Source organism: Talpa occidentalis, unplaced genomic scaffold (assembly GCF_014898055.3).
Source record: "Talpa occidentalis isolate TD23 unplaced genomic scaffold, MPIMG_talOcc4v2.1 talOcc4.11, whole genome shotgun sequence".
In the NCBI taxonomy this organism is placed as follows: domain Eukaryota; kingdom Metazoa; phylum Chordata; class Mammalia; order Eulipotyphla; family Talpidae; genus Talpa; species Talpa occidentalis.
Genome location: NW_023601104.1, coordinates 72,545,985 through 72,559,150, shown reverse-complemented (window position 1 = coordinate 72,559,150; position 13,166 = coordinate 72,545,985). Strand labels below are relative to the sequence as shown.

Below are 13,166 nucleotides of genomic sequence, written 5' to 3'. Positions count from 1 at the left end.
CCACCCCACCCCCCTTGTTTTGCTCTTACTCCCTCCTCCCCCTACTGTAGTGTGTGTCTGGTTTATAGTTGCTTATTGATTTTGATTTTTACTTTATTATAATTAGTCTTTTTCCTGGTCCCTTATTTAGGTTTTCTGAATTCCTGCTATGAGTGAGACCATCTGGTATTTTTCTTTTTCTTTCTGGTTTATTTCGCTGAGCACGAGTTCTTAACTCTTACTTTTTAAAGTGTTAAAAATGTATTCTTTTATTATGCAAATATATGTTCCTGGCAGTCTTAAGGAAATTAATTCCTTGAAGTTATTTATATCTCACTCAATCTTAACCTTGCCACTCCTCCCCAAAAACAATTTCAAAAAGAAAAGACACTCCTCCATTCATCAAATATTTGTGTGTCAGATTCTGTTAGGTGCTCACAATATGTCCTAAAGGGTTGGCTGGAAGGGTTGTTTCAGGGTATCCCTAACTCCATTCGAATTCAGAGAAGCTGGCTCTGGGATGCATGCCATAGGAGTGGCCAGACTATCGTATAACCAGCAGCTACTCTGTAAACATGAAAAAGGAGCAGTAGTTTTTCTGGTTTTAGTCAGGCACCGCCTGTACAATCCAAACACAGTACAGGACACATGCAGTTAATAAGCATATACAGCTGATTCTGAACAACACAGGTCAAAAATGCATAGCTCCACTTATTCAGATATTTTTCAATAAGCACAGTGGAAATTTTTTGGAGATCTGCAACAATTTGAAAAAAATTGAAGAAGAACCACAGGCTTAGAAATTCAAAAATAAGAAAAGGTCTGATATGTCAAGAATGCATAAAATATGTAGATACTATTTTATCATTTACTACCATAACAAAACTCTACTATTAAAAGTTAAAAGTTATCAAAACTTAATACAGAGACCAAACATGGAGCCATTTGTAATCAAGAAAAATATAAAAAAGAAATAAAGATGAAGTATTACATCACAACTGCACAAAATTAACTGGAATACATACTATACTACTGAAATAATTTTTTTGGTCACCTCTGTTGCTATTGCTGTAACTTCAAGTGTTGTTATCAGCTAAAACTCCATGGGACACTAATCATCTCCATGTGAGCAGTTCCTCTCTCCAATAAATTGTGTATCACAGTAAAAAGTGATCCCTCGAGGTTTCTCATGTGTTTTCATCACGTTTAGTACAATACCATAAACCTTAAATAATACCAGGGGACCCATATTAGGTGCCACTAGTGATGTTGGTTGGAAGTGTTCCCAAGAAAGAGAAAAGTCATGACATTACAAGAAAAAGTTGAATTTCTTAACATATATCATAGATTGAGGTCTGCACTATGGTGACAAGTCATTTCAAGATAAATAAATCCAGTGTAAAGACCACTGTTAAAAGAGGGGGATGGAAGAAAATTCGTGAAGTCATTCCTGAAGCTATGCCAAGTGTGAAAACCTTGTACTTTTTAAGAAATTCAATTTTATTTCTTACTGAAAATCCAAGTTTTATGTGGATGCAGGGCTTCTATAAAAAAGACATACCTATAGACTCTAATATGACTTGAGAAAAAGTCATTATATGACAACTTAAAACAACTGGACGGTAAAGGAGCTAAAGCTAGAGAATTTAATGGCAGCAAAGGATGGTCTGATAATTTTGGAAAGAGGTTCAGCTAAAAAATACCAAGATAGCAGGAGAAGCAGTTTCTGTCAACCAAAAGGCAGCACACAAACTCCAGACGCCATTAAGTGAATCACTGAAAAGCAAGGATACCTTTTAAACAAACAAACAGGTTTTTAATGCAGATGAAAGTGCCCTATTTGGGGGTGGGGTGGGGGGAGGGAATGCCACAGGAAATTTTACTAGTAAAGACAAGTGAACACCACAATTTGAGGCAGGAAAGGATAGCACAACTCTGTTTTGAGCAAATGCAGTCAAGTTTATGACCAGGACTGCCCATACCTCTAAATCAGTCAATCTCTGAGCTTTGAAGGCAAAAGATAAACACAAGGTGGCACATATTTTAGTTGTACAAGGCAGCCTGCACAATGGGAACACTTTCTTTGGATTGGGTCCACCGAGGCAGTCTCCCTGAAGTCAGGAAGTACCAAAAGGTCTGCCTTTTAAAGTGCTTTTGATATTGAATAATGCCTCTGCCAACCACAACCCTATGAATTCAACATTGAAGGCACTGAAATGGTCTTGGCCCCAAACCTATATCTCTCACTCAGCCTCTGAATCAAGAGGTCATAAGGACCTTTAGGACTCATTACATGGTTCTCTATGAGAAGGACAGTCAACACTATGGAAGAAGACTCCCACAGGTAGAATAACATCAAAGTCTGTGAGGATCACAACACCAAAGATGCCATTGTTGTTACAGAAAAAGCCACAAAAGCCATAAACCCAAAATAATAAATCTCTGCTGAAAAAAAGCTGTGTCCAGATATTGTACGTGTCTTTGAACAATTTATGACAGTCAATCAATGAAATCATGAAAGAGTTTATGGATATGATACCAAAAATAAAAGTGGGAACTGAAGGGTTACCAACAGAGGAATTAACAGAAGACTTCATAGAGATGACTGCTTCGGAATTAGTCCCTGACAATGAGGAAAAAGACATAAAGCAGTTCCAGAAAACAGACATTAAACTTTCTGGGAGAAGGGTTCTGATTGTTCAAGGGTGCTTCTGATTCTTTTATAATATGGACCTTTTTACGATATGGGCACTGAAACTAAAGTAAATGGTTCAGAAGGATAGGTGCCATACACAAACATTTTTAGCAAAGTGAAGAGCAAACCATCAGACAGAAATTACCAAGTATTTCCGTAAAGTAACACTGACTGTGCCCGTCTCTCCAGTTCTACCTCCTCCAACTCCGCTTCTCCTGAATCAGCAAGTCCAACCACTCCTTTCTCCTCAACTTCCTGAAGGTGAGGTTGGCAAGGATGAATTCCTTTACTGATGATCCACTTCCACTTAGTGAAAAGTAAATTAAAAAGTAAATAAGAAACAAGTGTTAACTTTTCATGTTACCAATAAAGCTTCTGTTCACCAGCATGTTCTTAGTAGTTGCATTTTGAGGGAGTCAAAAGTTAGATAAGGATTTTCAACTGTGTGGGAAGTCACCACCCCTCATCTCCATGTGTTTCAAGGACCAACATTAGCCAATAAATTATACAAGTAGTCAATAAGTAATACAAACAGATATACATACAGGTACACACAGAGAGACACACAGTTAACAACAGTATTATACTACATATAGTATATACATATACTATCTGATAAAAAAATAAGTTGTTTTTTTTTAAAGCACAGATTTATTTCAAATTTTAGAAGGGTCTCTTTTAAAAATATCATAAAAATACTTCCATGCGTTCAGATGACTTAAATAATCAAAAATAATCAAAATGATAAACCAAACAGTTATTTAGCTCACATGGAATGAATCAGTTCTCAACTTTAAGCTTAAAGACAATGCTAGTCCATGCAGTGACCATCAGGCAAAAAAGTGATTATAAACAGAATCACAAGGAAAATCACAAGGTCATTAACTACAACTTTCCACAGTAAAGTTCATCCAAATACCACATACCATTTAGACATTTCAGGCTAAGTAATAAGGGAAAACTTATCAGAGACTGTCAAATAATACAATCTCCCCCTTGATAAAGTGTTATTATATAATGCTATCACTCTACAAATTCAGTTTTTAACTTAACAATATGTATGAAAAGTACCAGTCTATTGATTGACTAACTAGGTAAAGCATCCCTCTAGAATTAAATCAATTAAAAATTCTATCTTCAATTATAGTTAGTCAAACTGTCAGGTAACTTACTGGTGTGTGAAAGAAACAAATTTGTTTTTAAGCCATCCCCTCTTTCTATGTGAAACTTCTTTTAAAACCACCAAAATACAAAATCTATACAAATAATCATGAAAGTATAATACTCTCAGAATTTTGAAGAATGTTTCTATATTACAAATCACTACTAACTGGTGACAAAGCAAGTAATATTTTTGAAATAAAATGTTCTATTCTACAGCTGCCTGTATTAAATTCCCTCAAGCCAACAACTCATAACCTAAAACATATTAACCACTTTTAAATATCTAAGTATAAAAATAGATCCAATCTCCTGGGTTGGAGGACCAAACCATATATATACACAGGTTTCTGTGACTGTGAATGCCCTTCCAACCACCACTAGAAGAAAGACAAAGGAAAAATCAAAGCCCTCAAGCATCTGACTATCATGGAGTTCTCTTAGAGGTTCTCAGCAATGTGTTTATCTGGTGCTAGAACGTAGATCTTCCAACTAAACAGTTTATAGAAGATATAATCTAGATTTAACTAATTTGTCGCTAACTTTTCTGCTGTCCTCCTCATTTATCACTGATACCTGATAAAATCTAACGTATCTTTTCAGTCTAGACCTTCTTAACAACAACAACAACAATAAAAGGACATCAGGGACGCCCAGATATCTCACCCTAAGGTTGGTGCTCTAGTTCAGATTCCTCTAGCTCATCCCAAATGAGCCAAACAAAGTCAAACCAGAAGCTATGAAAAACGTTCTCATCGCTCTTGCTATATGATTATGCTTAAATCATAGGGAAACCTAACCAACCTGTGATGACCCCCCCATGTCAGAAATTAGAAAATTAATTTAAAAAAAAAAGAATTCAGAGGTATGTTAAGAGCCTATTTCTTCTATACTACTGTTTTACAATATTAGGGTTTTAAAAAAATTTTTTAGCAAAGGCTGTATGAACTTGATTAGTTTTGGGTCAGAAAGATACATCTACTACAGGTTATACTATAGTCAATCTTCTCTATATAGGTCTCTATCTATAGAAATTAAATTATTTCATTATTAAGTTTTTGTGATATAGTCACTATTTTTTAAACAATACACTTGGTAACTGTCTTTTGCCATGAGTTGGAATAAGTAGACTAGAAAATAAATTAATAGATAAATGACTGAAAAATAAATTCCCCGTATGATAATCATACAAATACACACAATAAACAATTTGATAGGAAAAATCTTGTAGGCCACCATATTTATTACTGTTTGTTTTTGAACTGTGCAGCAGTGGGAGGAGCTCCTAACAATTGTCACTTTGCAAACATTTCTTCCTTGACTTAATCCTTTGCAATGAATGCCAAAGATACACTGTGTATTATCCCCCCCACACCCCCCGCCCCATGCCTAAGGCCACAAAAAAAGAAAAAAGAAAAAAACTATGACATTAGAACTAAAAGGTCTAAAGAGTTTTAACAATGGAAAGCAACATGTGTGATTTGGAAGAGCACTACCTCCAACAACAGCACCAATAGAAGAGTGAAGCTTGTGCTCAAAGTGTAATACCTTTAGCAGCTACAAAATTAGCTGGGAACAGAAGCAGCACACAATCAAAAATATGGAATGACTTAAATATCTGGATGAAGGACATGCATCAGCCTCTCTGTGTTCACTAACAGCCATAGAAATAAAAGTCTTAAGTTTACTTAAGGGTTAACAAAAAAGGTTTTAGTGCTGAAAGTAAAACTTTTGTGGAAAGCTGTTGGTTTGAGCATTTTGAGAGCACTTAATCTACAAAGTTTGCTGTGAGTCTGCAAGTGCCAACAAAGAAGCTTCAGGTGCTTACCCAACTTCACTGGAAAAAAAAAAATTATTGACAAAAGAGGATACACAATACAGTGCCTTACTAGCATGGGTAAGATACGTTTTTGGTAACGAGCGCCAAAATGAACTTACATTTTCAAAAAGGGAAAAACAGCACTTGAATTCAAGTCTGCCAAAGATCAAATGACTCTCCAATTTGGTTGTATCGCTGCAGAAGATCTGCAGGTCAAGCCACTTGGCTGTTTATCATTGTAAGACACCAAGAGCTATGAAAGGCTCTTCCTAAACCTCATCTTCCTATAATTTGGCAGTCACATAAAAAAGGGTGGGTCACCAAAACAATGTTCCAACAATGACTTACTTCTTTCAGCCCAATCATCAAAGAATATTATCAGTCTTAGAATCTTGGAAAGTAAAGCTTTTCTTCTGGACAAAGCTCCATGTCACCCACCTAACCTGGAGAACCTCACAGACAGAAATGATAAAAGTTCAAGTAACTTTTCTGCCTCCAAACACAACCAGCTACATTCAAAGCCTATTTATGGTGCATCTTTAAGCAAATAATTAAGCCTTAGATGGTGAAGTTAAACCCACTATAAGGGAATTTGGGCATGATTACCATATTATGAATGCTACTGACAATCCTCCTATTATTGGCTGACAAATAAAAAAGGGTGGCATAGCAGAAGTGAAAACAATCATAATAAATCTTGTCTGACATAAAATCTATCCAGAATGCATTGCAGACTTCCCTGGTTTTGAGCAGCCATTACAAAAAGTTCATCAGGAGGTTCTTGGGCTGGCACAATAGGATGGATTTAATGCTGTAGTAAAGTTACTCAAATTACCTGTTGAACAATTATCTAACAAGGACCTCATGCAAATTGAACAACAACATGCTAAAGAGGAAAATGATGAAACTGAGAATGCAAAACTACCATAAATCTTAACAAGTAGAGATTTTTCTGAGGCTTTCCAGTTGTCAGTTTTTTTTACCAAAAAAAATTTTTAATCCACAAAAAGAAGTTTAAAAATAAACGGGATAATACTGACTAGATACAAACACTATAGGGAATTAGTTATAAAAAAAGCAGAAAAAACATGCACAATAACAAACACTGAACACGTCTATTTTTTAAATTCCAGCTAATCAAGAACTTACAGCACAGCGACATTCATGCTGAAGCAACACCAGGATTTCTTGCAAATCCTCAGGGATTTCTTGCAAGTCTCCCCATCATCCTCTGTGATGATAGTGACCAAGCTGCTTCCTCACACCCTTCAGCAATCAGAATCAGTACGCAGACAGAGTAAGCCTCTATTCCCATACCACCACCATGATTACCACAAGTGTTGTCACTCACTGGTTCACCAAAACTTGGGTAAATAACTACCTTACATGTTTTTTATTAATCTTTCTTAAATGTCTGTATAGTTCACTTTTATTTCAATATTTATTATTATGTATTAGGGGACTTTATTTAGAAGCCTGGTGATGTCTCTGTGACCAGAAATATGCCATAGGAACATAACTCTTGTTATATGAATTAGCCTGTGTTAAAACCGATTGGATTATAGTTTCGTTTGAAGCCACAGGTTCCACGAACCTATCAAGGATGGTAAATGAGGACTCACTGCATTATCAGGCAGAAAATTCTACTAGATCTATCAATACTTTTAAATTTGTTGGAGAAAAGGCAGGCCAAGTCTAGGAGACAGAAGAGGGGAAGAACAGAAAGAAATATGATAAGCATGGTAACTACAGTCACATTAAACTAGTCGATTCCCTTATTTTAACAAAAAGTTGTCTAAATTTTTTTTTAATATAAAGAATTTTTTCTGTCTGAACAAAATAAACAAATCTACATTTTACACACAATTTACAATATCTTTTTATGCTTCTACTAAGATACCTAAGTTCCAAATTCATGATGTACCTTAAGTTTTCTACCACATCACAGAAAATATAAGGATTAACATTACACATTCTCTGCTCATAAAAATATTAATACGCACAATATAAATAAGTCATCCAATTAATTGGTTCCATAAATCCAAACTATCAGCACAGGTTGTTTGGTCTTTTTTTTTATTTTTATTTTTTAAAGATTTAGTTATTCATGCATACAAGAGCTGGGGTACAGGCCAGAGATGTGGGGGGTGAGAGGACCCACCAGAGACAGAGTGGAGAACAGAATAGGCAGAATGACTGAAATACACTGCTGAGGGGAGCAGCAGGCGAGCCAGGAGAGGTCTGCCTTGCCATCTGGGTTGCTCCCTGGCCGGCCGAGGATCAAACTTGTGCTGCAGAGGCTGCGGATTGCTTCATAGTACAGTGCCACCAGGGAGGGCCTTCAGCACAGGTTCTAACAACAATCCTCAGCATCATCAGTATAGTTATCAAAATGCAATCAGTGAAACTTGCCATCATCTTACTCCCAAAGGGACTAAAATAAAATAAAGCAATTCTTGTATAAGAGTATAAAAAAATGGGGGCCTCCCTGATGACCTAGGGGCTGTCTCAGCACTATCACTACTATGGCCTGAGTTCAATCCCCAGCCAGAAAGCTAACCCACAAACAGCACAGCAGACCTCTCCTGTCTCATCCACTGCTCCCCTTAGCAGTGTACTTCAATAAATGTGCCTGTTCTGCTCCCCACTCTATCTCTGGTGAATCCTCTCACTCCCCACACCCCTGAACTACACCCCAGTTCTTCTACAAAAATAAATATTTTTTTTAAAAAAGAGTATAAAAATGAAACTTTGACTATCAACATAGGAAACTAGGGTTGATGTTGCCTTCAAACTTACACTTTGAAACAGAACAATAAATAAGCTAAAAATGAATCATCTCAACAATAACAAGAATTAGTCCTAAGATCAATTTCCTTCTGGGAAAGTTCTTTACTCATACTTATAAACTAGAATACAGTACCTAAAAATGTACAAACCTGATGCCAGAAGGAAATCAAATTCCAAGTTTGATTTAATTTCCAATATTAGAAATCAAATTCCAATATTGCTAGATCTGGCAAAAAAATATTATACCAAATCTTTACCAATACAAAATTATCAAAAATAGTCTTCAGCCAAGTGCAACACATAAAGAGCTTGGAACTTATCACTTTGTCCTCACAAGGAAAATAGCTTTAAATAATGAAAATCAACACTTCTTAGATCCATCAGAGAGTTCAGGTCAGAAACAAACTGCCACCTTGAAAACTGGGAGACACACAAGCAGGTACAGAAAACTGACAGCAGTGAGAAGCAAAGCCCAGGCACATAAGCTCTCAGCTGGAGTCAGAATCACTAGGAACACTATCAACAGTAATTGACAGGTTGTTGGAAGCTCAGTGTGGATTAGCTTAGAATGAACAAGTGTAAGGGACTCAGTCTTTGAGGGATATCCACACTTCTTGAGTTTTGCCTCTAAGAACTCTCACAGGTTCTCAATATAAAAATGTGGGGGAAAAAATTCCTTCCTGCTTCTATCAGGGAGTGAAGAAAAATAACCATTTTGAAAAATGCCCAGAACACTGTGCTCTTAAAAGGCCTGCCTGAAAGGGAGACTATTTTAAGATAGCCTAATCGGTTAGACTCTAACCAACTAAAGAAAAGAGACTAGCTATCTCCATCCCTCTATATTTCAACCTTAAATTCCATCCATATTGTCCCCAAAAGCACAATTTATTCTTTCCTAACAGCTAAGTAATGTTCTATCGAGTACATATACCATAATTTACTTATCCATTAGGGCAATAATGGGCATTCACCTCCTTTGCTAAGTTTACTCTCAGGTATTTCTTTTAAAAAAAAAAAAAAAAGATTTATTTATTTATGCATACAAGAGCTGGGGTATAGTCCAGAGGTATGGGTTTGTGAGAGGATTCACCAGAGACAGAGTGGGGAACAGAACAGGCAGACTGACTGAAATACACTGCTGAGGAGAGCAGCGGACAAGTCAGGAGAGGTCTGCTGCACTTGGCCAGGGATTGAACTCATGCCGCAGTGGCTACGGATAGCTTCACAGGTTGCATTTTAACCCCACCACCAGGGAGGCCCCTACTCTCAGGTATTTCATCCTTACTGGTAAGATTGTAAATAGGACAGTTTTCTTAATTTCTCTTTCGTCTAATTCATTCTTTGCATACAGAAATGCATCAGATTTTTGTTTACCGATTTTGTATCCTGTCACTTTACTGTATTAATATTTTCAGTGGGTGTTTTTGGTGACATCTTTAGAATTGGTGACGTCTTTAGGATCTGTAGGACTGAATACCAGTGGCAAGAGTGAACATCCTCATCTTGTTTCTCATTTTGGGGGAGAGGCTTTCAGTTTTTCACCAGTGAGTATATGAGCTGTGAGTCTATTATATGTGGCCTTTATTATGTTGAAATATGTTCCTCTTATTCCCAATTTATTGAGTTTTTTATTAATCATAAATAGGTATTGAATCTTATCAAATTATTTTCCAGCATCTACTGATATGATCATATGATTTTAATCTATCTCTCTGTTGATCTGGTGAACAAAATTGATTGACTTGCATGTTGAACTATCCTTTCATCCTTAAAATGAATCCCCTTTATTCATGAAGTACAATTTTCTAAATGTATTCCTGGATTCGATTCGCAAAGATTTTGCTAAAGATTTTTCCATCTATGTTCATCAGAGTTTCTTTTTCTGTGCTTTCCTTGTCTAATCTTGGGATCAAGGTAATAATGGTCTTGATATGTGTTTGGAAGGCTTGGCTCTCTTCAAATTTTTTTGCAGAGTTTGAGGACAGGTATTTGCTTTTCTTTGAAATTTGGTAGAATTCACTAGCATTGCCATCTGGTCCTGGTATTTGTTCTTAGGAAGACTTTTTATTATTGTTTTGTTTCCTGTGCCTGTGACTGGTCTATTCAAGCTATTTCATCCTAGTTTAGTCTTGAAAAGCTGTATGATTCTAAAAATTAGTCCATTTCCTCTAGGTTGTCCAATTTGTTTGCATATAGATGTTCACAGTAGTCCCTTATGATCCTTTGTGTTTCTGCAGTATTTGTTGTAAGGTTTTACCAATTTTGCTTATTCTTTCAAAAAAACTAGCTCTTGGTTTCACTGACCTTTTATATTGTCTTTTTGGCTTCTATTTCATTTATCTCTGCTCCAATTTTTATTATTTTCTTCCTTCTACTACTTTTGGTTTTATTTATTCTTCTTTTTCTGGTTCCTTCAGTTATAAGATAGATTGTTTATTTGAGACTTGTTTATTGATGTGAGCCTATATTTCTATGAACTTCCCTCTTATAAGCTTTTGCTATATCCCATAGGATCCAGTAACTTATATCTTCATTTTTTTCATTGGTTTCCAGGTAATTTTTTGTTTCCCCTTTGAGTTCTTTAATGACAGAAGAGTTATTCAGAAGCATTTTGTTTACTCTCTACATGTTTGGGGTTTCTTGGGTTTTGCTTGTTGTTTATTTTTTGTATGGCTGATTTCCAGTTTATGCCATTGTGATCAGAAAAGATACATGGTATGTTTTCAATCTTCATATATTTATTGAGGCTTATTTTGTGTCCTAGCAACTTTTCTATCCTTGAGTTCCATGTGCACTTGAGAAAAATGTGTATTCATTTCTTTTTGGATGGAAAGTTCTGCGTATGTCTACTATTACTTCTGGTCTGATCCAATACTTCATATAAGGCCATTATTCCCTGTTTATTTTCTGTCTGGAATATATATCCACTGATATCCCCTACTATTATTATCATGTTGCTTTAGGCATTATTGGGTTATTAGTTATTTTTTGTTATTTTATCATAACAAAAAAAGAACAACAAATAAATGTGTGACTATAGTAATCACTAAAATCCGTAACTCCCCCAAATGTCCATTAGCTGCTAAAAGGGTAAACCAATTTGGTATATACATATATTAGAACTATTCAGCAACAAAAAAAAAAAAAGATGAACTACCAGCACACATGACATGGATGACTCCCAGTGTATAATGCTAAATGAAGTCATATTTTTAAAATTACTTACTAAATTATTCCATTTAATTGATATATTGGACAAGGTAAACTATAGGAACAAATAACAGATCAGTGGTTACTAGGGGTTAGGTGGAGGGAAAAGCTAACAAGGAGGCAACATGAGTGTTATTTAGAAGATTATAGGGATGAATATATGTCTGGCAAAGCTCACAGATTGAGCACTAAAAACAAGTAATCATTTTAATGTATGACTTGTAAACAAGAATGAAACCTTTAAAACTCACTTAAAGATGCCAAAATTTTTTAAGGCAAGCTTTTCATCATCAGACATGCCATATAACAATACCAAAAGTACAACGTATCATACTCAGCCACAGCTTGTTTTATCTAGTCCTTTAAAGTATAAAGTTAAATAGAAAGTAAAGTATTTTTCATTTCATTCATTGCAGATTGTACATAGTAGAAAGTGACAAAATGTGAACCAATAAACTAATGGAGTCTAGACTGACTTGGCCTTTCCGCTTCACTGGTACATACATATATAACTTTATACACAAAATTATCCATTTCTCAAAATATTAACATATAACTGGAACAAGAAAGTGCCATCCACAATGTACTAACCTGAATTTGTTCAATTAGTCAATAGACAATAGAGCACTTTTTCTTGAATGAAGACAACATCAGAGTCATCTGTGTCCTCTTAGCAAAAGCAGTAGCCTAGAATCAAGAAAAATATATGAAATTCATCCCTACTCAAATTTCAGTGAGCATTATTACTGTTTTTTAAAAATCACTTTTATTTTCCCTTATGAAGCCAGTAATAATATGTAAAAGTTTTGTATATTCACTTATTCTGCAAGCAGTGCTTTTCAAATCCCAGTAAGAAACAGACTTCCATTTTGCCAATTATACTCAGTTGCAGTAATACTCAGTGTCTTAATTTGCTTCATAACTCTTCTTAAGTTAAGTCAACACATAAAAAACTTGCTTGGAATTTGCTTGAACACAAAATATTACTATGTCTTTTAACATATTGGGCAATCAGAAATGTCCTCTTTTCAGACTAACACTAAAAGCTTCTACATCCCCCAGATTCCAATTAGTTTTACAACCTAATTTCTGACTATCTTCAACACAACTTCATTGCACTCCAATTAAATTTGCTTGCTTTCCACAGAACAACTTTGTGATTCTCAGCTGTCACCCAGCAATTCATCATTCCTTCTTTTCAAAACAAGAACTTTTTTCTCCTTTACCCTCTTTGTCAATCAATGATATCCTTCCACCTTCTCAGAGAACGGATATAATCATTCTGTACAACATTAATATTTTCAAATTCTGCCACTTTATATATATTACTATCTCATGTAGTCATCCAATTCGGGGCCACATCTCCTACTTCTTTTGGTGGTAGGGCTCCAACAACCAGTACCACATTTAACATTACAATTGACCCACAAGTGAAATGATTTTAATACAAATTCATACATCAAATGCTCACTGAGTACTATGTGCAAGTCACTAAGAACAAATACCTAAGAA

The 13,166-nt window shown here is 35.5% G+C and overlaps 1 protein-coding gene across 7 annotated transcripts in view; it reads right to left on the bottom strand.

Moving 5' to 3' along the window:
- Positions 1–13,166, bottom strand: part of FUT8 (fucosyltransferase 8) — a 206,528-nt gene that overhangs the window by 162,192 nt on the left and 31,170 nt on the right. For 6 of the 7 annotated variants that reach the window (XM_037503518.2, XM_054691117.1, XM_054691107.1 and 3 more), the window contains one exon: positions 12,246–12,341. The gene's annotated coding sequence lies outside the window, so the exon portion shown is untranslated. Of the gene's footprint in view, positions 1–2,819; positions 2,981–12,245; positions 12,342–13,166 lie in introns of those variants that run through there. The other variant, XM_054691115.1, reaches the window with a different exon arrangement.